The sequence below is a fragment of the Pelodiscus sinensis genome, chromosome 32 (assembly GCF_049634645.1).
Source record: "Pelodiscus sinensis isolate JC-2024 chromosome 32, ASM4963464v1, whole genome shotgun sequence".
Taxonomy (NCBI): Eukaryota; Metazoa; Chordata; order Testudines; family Trionychidae; genus Pelodiscus; species Pelodiscus sinensis.
In genome coordinates, this window is record NC_134742.1 from 6,552,492 (window position 1) to 6,559,888 (window position 7,397).

At 58.3% G+C, this 7,397-nt stretch overlaps 1 long non-coding RNA gene across 1 annotated transcript; it reads right to left on the bottom strand.

The window, feature by feature from the left end:
• Window positions 1–267: 267 nt before the first annotated feature.
• LOC142823216 (uncharacterized) lies at window positions 268–2,677 on the bottom strand. Its single transcript, XR_012898510.1, has 3 exons — window positions 1,900–2,677; window positions 1,403–1,504; window positions 268–506 (listed from the first exon to the last, which is right to left on the bottom strand). It is a non-coding gene; the product is annotated as an uncharacterized LOC142823216 (long non-coding RNA).
• Between the last annotated feature and the right edge of the window lie 4,720 nt (window positions 2,678–7,397).

The window sequence follows — 7,397 nt, forward strand, 5'->3', positions numbered from 1 at the left end:
AGTGGGGGCTTGGCCCTGGGCGGCGCCTCTCTAGGGCCCCCAGGGCCAGACCCCTCTGGCCTATCACTGCAGGAGCTGCTACTGCCTCCCGCCCCCCCCCATGTCCCGCTGCCCCCGACCTGTTCCCCTCTCCCCCCCGTCAGGCCTGCTTCCCACTGGCCGCCCCAACCCCCTTCCCTCCCCCGGCCAGCCCTGCCTCCCTCCTGTCCTGTCCCCCCACCCTCATCTGAGATCAAGCGTGTCCAATATTTTTTTTACTCACCTGGTAACCCTACTCCCATTGCCGGTGGGAGCCTGGGCGGGTCATTTCCACAGGGCCCCCGGCCTGGCATCTGCCGGTGTCTGCTCTAGCAGCCCATTGCCCAGCGGGGTCCCTCACCTCTGGCCCAGCAGCAGTGGGCAGAGGGGTCAGGCCCCTCCTTGGCCGGCCGGCCAGTGTCCTCGGCTGGGCCCCCAAGGGACCGTCCCAGCTGGGCCCCGAGCTCCCTACTGGGGGCTGTGCTGAGCTGGGATGGAAGGGAGGAGACGGGGCCCATCAGTGTTCTGCTCCCAACCCCCCTGGGTCAGGAGCCCCCCTCCCCACCTGCCTCTGCTGGAGCCACTGGGGAGAGGAGCTAATGGGCCCCCCAGCTCCTGGGGCGAAGGGCGGTGGGCAGGGCCCCCCATGGGGACTTGCACCCCCAGCTGGTTTTGCAGGGTTTGGACTGGGCAGTACCAGCCAGGCAGCACGTAGCTACACAGCGGGGGGGGGGGGGGTCCGGGGAGAGAGGGAATCCTGGGGCCGGACTCGCTCGTCTTTCACCGGGACCGTGTGCGGGACAGGCAGCGCCCCAGGATCTGCATGCGCCCAGGCAAGCCCCCTCCCCACTGGCCACTCCTCCCTTGGCCAGACCCGCTCCCCCCAACTCCATCCCGGTTAGGCCCCTGCTTCCTGCCGGCTGGTCCCTTCCCCCCCTCCCCGCTCCCAGTTCTCCCCCCCCCCATCAGCCCTGCTCCTCCCGACCTCCTCCCATCCAGCCCTGCTTCCCGCTGGCCGGTCTCCCCCACCCCCGATCTCCTCGCACCAGCCCCGTTCCCCCAGCCCCATCCCAGTCTCACTCCCCTCCCAGCCAGTCCCCCGCTTCCCGTTCTGAGATCACGTGTGTCTGGGAGGTTTTTCAAACCCATCTGGTAACCCTACCAGGGGACAAGGAGGGGCCCATGGCCAGAAAGGAACCTTATCGTCCCCGGGTCTCCCCTGAGCCAGGAGAAGATGAGCTGGGCCCAAGTCTGGCTCAGGCCCGGCTCTGACTCTGCCCTCCCCAGGGGTCACTCCCAGCCCACAGCCCTGCCACTGCCGGCCCTGCGGCCTGTGGGAGCCACCTGGTCACCCCGGGGCCAGAGAGGCTCAGAGGTCACTCACCTCCCATGCCAGGTGCGGGGGGGCAATTACAACCGGGCTCTGCTGCTCCCTGGGGCCTTGGCTCCCTTGGGACACTCTGGGCGCGATGCAGGAGCTGACGCGCTGGCGGGAGAGAGGGGGGGCAGGTCAATAGACCCGAGCCCAGCCTGTGCCAACGAGCCCCCATCCCCATCCCCGGGGCTGGGCCCTGGTGCTCAGGGGAGCGAGTCGGATCCATGGGGCCTGGCTCTTAGGAAGGGTCTTGTCTCTCCAGACTAGGGCAATGTGGATGGATCCCATAGTGGGGGAGGGGGGACTTGTGAGGGGGAGGGGATGGGATTTGAGGTTCTTGTTCCCAGAACCAGCCAGGCCCTGAGATCAACTTCCACTCCCAGCCCTGACCCTGGAGGGGGAAGGGCCCAACACAGCCCTGCCCAAGGGTCCCCAGTCTCCCCTTTCCCACCCCCACCCCCCCAGTGCTAAAGGAAAACAGCCTCCCCCTGCTCGCCCATGCTCACCTCCCCGCTGTCTGCGCGCCCGTGTGGGGCTCTGCCCGCAGGTCCCCCCGCAGGGCCGGCCCGAGGCCAGACCCCGCCGTGCGGAGCCTGCAAAGGAAGAGGAGCCGGGGTCACCGCTGGGAAACCTCCTCCCTCTCCATGGCCCCCTGCTCAGCCAATCAGCAGTGAGACTGGGAGAGGGGGCGGCCGAGAGGTCTCAGGGGACGTCCCAAGGGTTGGCCCAGGTCACCCCCGAGGGGTCGGTCTCAGAGCGATTCCAGCCCCGCCTCTTTGGGGGGCACCCACACAGCCAGAAAGGGCTGGGGAGGGGGGGATATTTCTGAGGCTGCCCTGCCTTGCAGCTGATGTCAGGGAATCTCCATGAACTCAGCCCCCAACCCCCAGCTCCTTCCCCCACAGGCCTTTGTGGCATCACCATCCCCTCCCCCCACACGGCTGGTGTCCTGCCCCCAGCCAGCACCTTGGGACACTTGGACAATCAGAGCCCAGAGCTGTACAACCAGCCACAGCCCAACCACTGCTCATGGGCACCGCCAGCAAGTGTGTGAGCAGCCCTGGCCCTTAGAGAGACTCGGGAACTGCCCAGAGATAGGTACGGTAGAGAAACAGCTTGATCACTCCCCCTCCTGCCGACACACACACACCTCCCCCGCAAGCCCTGCTGGTCTGGGACTGATCCGTCTGGTCTGGGAATCACAGAACAGTAGAATGGGAAGGGACATTGAGAAGCCATCGAGTCCAGTTCCCTGCCCTCACGGCAGGACCCAGCTCCGTCTAGATCATCCCTGACAGGTGTCTGTGCAACCTGCTCTGAAATATCCCCAGTGATGGAGATTCCGCAACCTCCCCAGGCAATTTGTTCCAGTGTTTCACAGCACTGACAGGAAGTTTTCCCAACAGGCAGAAACATTTTCCAAATGTCCAACCTCAACCTCCCTTGCTGCAGTTTCAGCCCATTGCTCCTTGTCCTGTCCTCAGAGGCCAAGGAGAACAGTTTGTCTCCCTCCTCCTTGTGACACCCTTTTAGATACAGGCAGTCCCCGGGTTACGTACAAGATAGGGACTGTAGGTTTGTTCTTAAGTTGAATCTGTATGTAAGTCGGAACTGGAGTCCAGATTCAGCCGCTGCTGAAACTGACTGCCAGTTCTGACTTACATACAGATTCAACTTAAGAACCCCAAGCTTCCCCAAGTCAGCTGCTGCTGAAACTGATCAGCGCTGATTCCAGGAAGCCTGGGGCAGAGCAACTCTGCCTCGGGCTTCCTGTAGTCAGCGCTGGTCAGTTTCAGCAGCGGCTGACTTGGGGACGCCTGGGGCAGAGCAGCTGGGGTGCTGCAGGGTTGGTCCAGTAGTGCCCAGAGCGGGTGCTGCAGGACCAATCCGCAGCGCCCCAGCTGCTCTGCTCCAGGGTCCAAAACAAAAGCCTGGTCTGCTGGGGGGGGGCACACTATCCGCGCCCTCCCCCCCCAGCAGACCAGGGACACGGGGAGCAGAGCAGCAGCGGCAGCGGGGTGCCGCGCCTCTGAGGCTTTGCTCTGGCAAAGTCTCAGAGGCGCGGAACCCCCCCTCCCCCACTGCGGCTTCAGTCCCGGTGCCTGTGGTCTCCAGCGGCGGATCCCGCGCTCCTGAGGCTTTGCTCTGGTAAAGCCTCAGAAGCGCGGGAACCCGCCCGGTGCCCCTGGTCTGCTGGAGACGGTCTCCAGCAGACCAGGGGCACCTGAGCAGCTTACGTACGGGGCTTTCTCGCCCCGGAGCTCGCAGGTAGCAATCCGCTACCTCGACCTCCGGGGCGAGAGCCCCGTTCGTAAGTGCGGATCCGACGATAGTGAAAACTGCTATCATGTCCCCTCTCAGTCTTCTCCTTTCCAGACTAAACAAGCCCAGTTCTTTCACTCTCATGTTTTCTAAACTGTTCCACATTTTTGTTGCTCTTCTCCAGGCCTTCTCCAATTTCTCCAATTCATTCCTGAAACATGGTGCCCAGAACTGGAGACATGACTACAAGTGAGGCCTAAGCAGCACCGAGCAGAGCGGAAGAATGACTTCTCCTGTCTTGCTCACCACACTCCTGTTAGTGCCTCCCAGAATCATGGTTGCTTTTTTTTGCAAGTGTCACACTTTTGACTCCTATTTAGCTTGTGGTCCACTCTGACCCCTAGATCCCTTTCTGCAGGACTCCTTCCTAGAGAGTCACTTCCCGTTCTGTGTGTGTGAAGTGGATTGTCCCTTCCGAAGTGGAGCACTTTGCATTTGTCTTTATTAAGCTTCATCCTATTTACCTCAGACCATTTTTCCAGTTTGTCCAGATCACTTTGAATTCTGACCCTTCCTCCAAAGCACTTGCCACCCCGCCCAGCTTCGTATCATCTGCAAACTTAATAAGCGCCCTCTCCATGCCAATATCTAAATCACTGATGGAGGTTGAAGAGAACCGTCCCAGAACAGACCCCTGCAGAGCCCCACGTGTTAGGCCCTTCCAGCATGGCTGGGAACTATTAATAATGACTCACCGAGAACAGTTTTAAAGAGAATAAAAGGCCGCGAGTCTCCCCTGTCAATAACCACCCACTCGACCAATCCGCAGCGAGACTGGAAGCTCGGAGGCAGCAGGGGGAGGGGAGAGGGCTCAACAGATGTTCAAAAGGAGGGGCCAGGTCACCTCTGGCTCCCAGCGCTCTGCCAGCTCAGCTCTGAGTGAGGCCTCCAACTGCCCCAACCCTCCAACACCCACCCTGCTTGGTGGAGCAGGGAAAGGGGGGAAGATGCAGAGAAGGCGAGACAGAGGGAGGGGAGGGGGCAAAGGGGAACCAAACTGAGCAGGCTCCAAACCTCTCTGAGGCTCCCACTGTCTCTCCGGGTCCGGCACTGCCGGCCGCAGGGAAGTAGAAAACGCCGACGAGGCTCCTCCTGCCCCCGCCCCTCGGTCCCAATTCTCCATCTGGTCCCCGCAGAGACCCTGGGAAGGGGCCACGCTGCTGCCAAACCGCGGGAATTTCTGAGCTTGCCCCGGCCTTGCGCCTCTGTCCTGATTGGCTGTTGTCAGGGTCTCTCTGAGGTCATCCCTGTCCCCCAATAGGCTGAGGTCCTGCCACAGGCCTTTGTGATGTCACTGCCATACCCACCCCTCCCCTGCAAGGCTGGTGTCCTGGCCCTGGCTGGCCCCTCTGGATGTTTGAGGGGTTCCCCTGGGCCCCACTGAATGGCAGCTGGGTCTGGGGCCGAGCGGGCTGGGCAGTAACGCCCCAGGGGCTGCTCCTTCGGCCCCACCCAGCTTGTCGGTCCTTAGCAGAGTGTAAGGCCAGACAAGCCCATTCATGGATCAGTAAAAGTTGCCCCTCCCGCAACACCTGAGACATTAGGCCACTGTAACAAGTTGGGGGGCTGGGGGGAATTGTTAATAGGACTGGTCTAAGCCCTAGCGTGGATACTATAATGGACCCTTCTCTTCCTAGACTTGAATGTTGGTCCTGAGCTGGAATCAGCTCCTGCTAGAAACTCTTTCACACAGGTGGGACCAATTCCCTGGTAGTTTTTTCGTTTCCCCACATTAACGACAGTTGATACATTGGCAAAGCACCTCTAGCTTGTCTCATCAGCAGCACTCAACCTACTTTCCAAAGGAGAGAAGGTTCATTATCCTCATTCTGCAGAAGGGGAAACTGAGGCAGAGAAAGGGGTGGTGTTTTGCCCAAAGTCACCCCACTGGAAACTGGTAGATCCAGGTCTGTTGAGTCCCAATCTAGGGCTGGAAACATGCCGCTCAATCAGGAAGGGCCATATTAGTGTCCCTCTGAGCATGGGTTCTTCAGGATCTAGTGGCTGGTGACTTAGAGTAAAGGGCCCTGGGGGAACAGAAAAAATTCAGAGCCAGGGGCCAGGGATGACAAAGAGCATGGAGTGGGTCCGGACGAGGAGCAATTAAAAGTATCATGCTGCACAGCTTAGAGACGAGGCAGCTAACACGGGATCTGAGGGGTGTCTATCAAAGGACAAAAGGTGCATGAACACCTGGCTAGAGAAGTGGGATTCACCTGTTCCCACAATACACCCGCTGCTGGCACAGTGCAGTGGCGATGCTCTGCCTGCGGGTCTGGGGAGTCGCCTGGATCCCTTTCCCATGGCAGGACCTACTGTCAGGGTAGTTCAGTCGTTCGAACTAAGGGAGCAGCGACAGTCCTGCTTTGTAAAACCAGAATGAACTTTTCAATTTGAAATGAAAATAAATGGGTTTGGTCATTGTAAACACTTCCTGTCAAAAACTGGATTTTTTCTAGTTGCAGATCAAGTTTTCCAAGGGGAAATATGATGTTTTGTATTACAGCCAATTTCTCAGCAGAAACACTTCCATGGCTGAAACATTTTAGGTTTCTCCAAGTGGAAGACTAAAGGAGAAATTACTATCAAGTAAACAAATTACAATCCTATAATCAATGGAGAAAAATCATAAAGAAGAGTTATTTACTTCTTCCCAGGACACGAGAACTAGATGGAGACCAAATGACATTTATAGGGAGCAAATTTCAAATAAGCCAAAGGAAGTATTTTTTCACATAGCACAAAGTCCACTTGTGGAACTCCTTGCCAGAGGATGTTGTGGCAGAAACATCCATCTCCATCCTTTTTGCAGCCACATTCTTGCTCTATTTCCTGTTCCTCTTAGGGACCCCAAACCTCTTCCGAGGCTCAGGTGGCCTTGTGGAGTGCTAGCGTGGAGATATCCAGTGGTCCTGTGATGTGAACTATCACCCACGTGGTGATTTGCACCTGACCCTGAACGGCCGAGGGAAGACCAGGAGAAGCTATGGGGATAGCTGCTGCCGGATTGCAGCAGCCCAGGCATGGCACATGGACAGGGGATAAGGCAGCAGTGTGCGCAGACCTGCCCTAGGTGGCTGGTCCCTGCTTAGGAGACACCTGTGGGGGCTGGTCTGTCCCCTGGAGCATCGTTTGTACAGCTTGTCCTGCTGCGCAAGGGACATCAGTGTGTCTCCATCAGTCCACTCTCTGGACTGCTCTGGCGTCGCCTTGTGTGACATTGCAGCCCATGGACCAGGGACATGAGTCACTCTGTGCGATGCATCATGGATATGCAAATGAAGTTCCAGGGTCTCGGAGGCTATTTCTACACTACAAGGCCATGTCTACACTGCCCAGTCTTCAGCAAGAACATATGCAAATGAGGCACAGCAATGAATATCGCCGTGCCTTATTTGCATACTAAATGAGCCACTATTTTTGCTCAAGAGGCTTTTGCACAAGAAGAAGTCTAGACTGCTTCTTCTTGCGCAACCCCCCCCCCCCCCCCTTGCGCAAGAGTCCTTCTGCCGCTTATTTTCCCCTCCTGTGCAAGAGAGGGGTTTTGTACTACACTGCTCCTTCTTGTGCAAAAGCTCCTTGTGAACAATGGCAGCTTATAAAGTATGCAAATAAGGCACGGCGATATTCATTTCCATGCCTCATTTGCATATCTACTTGCGCAACAATGTGCCGTGTAGAC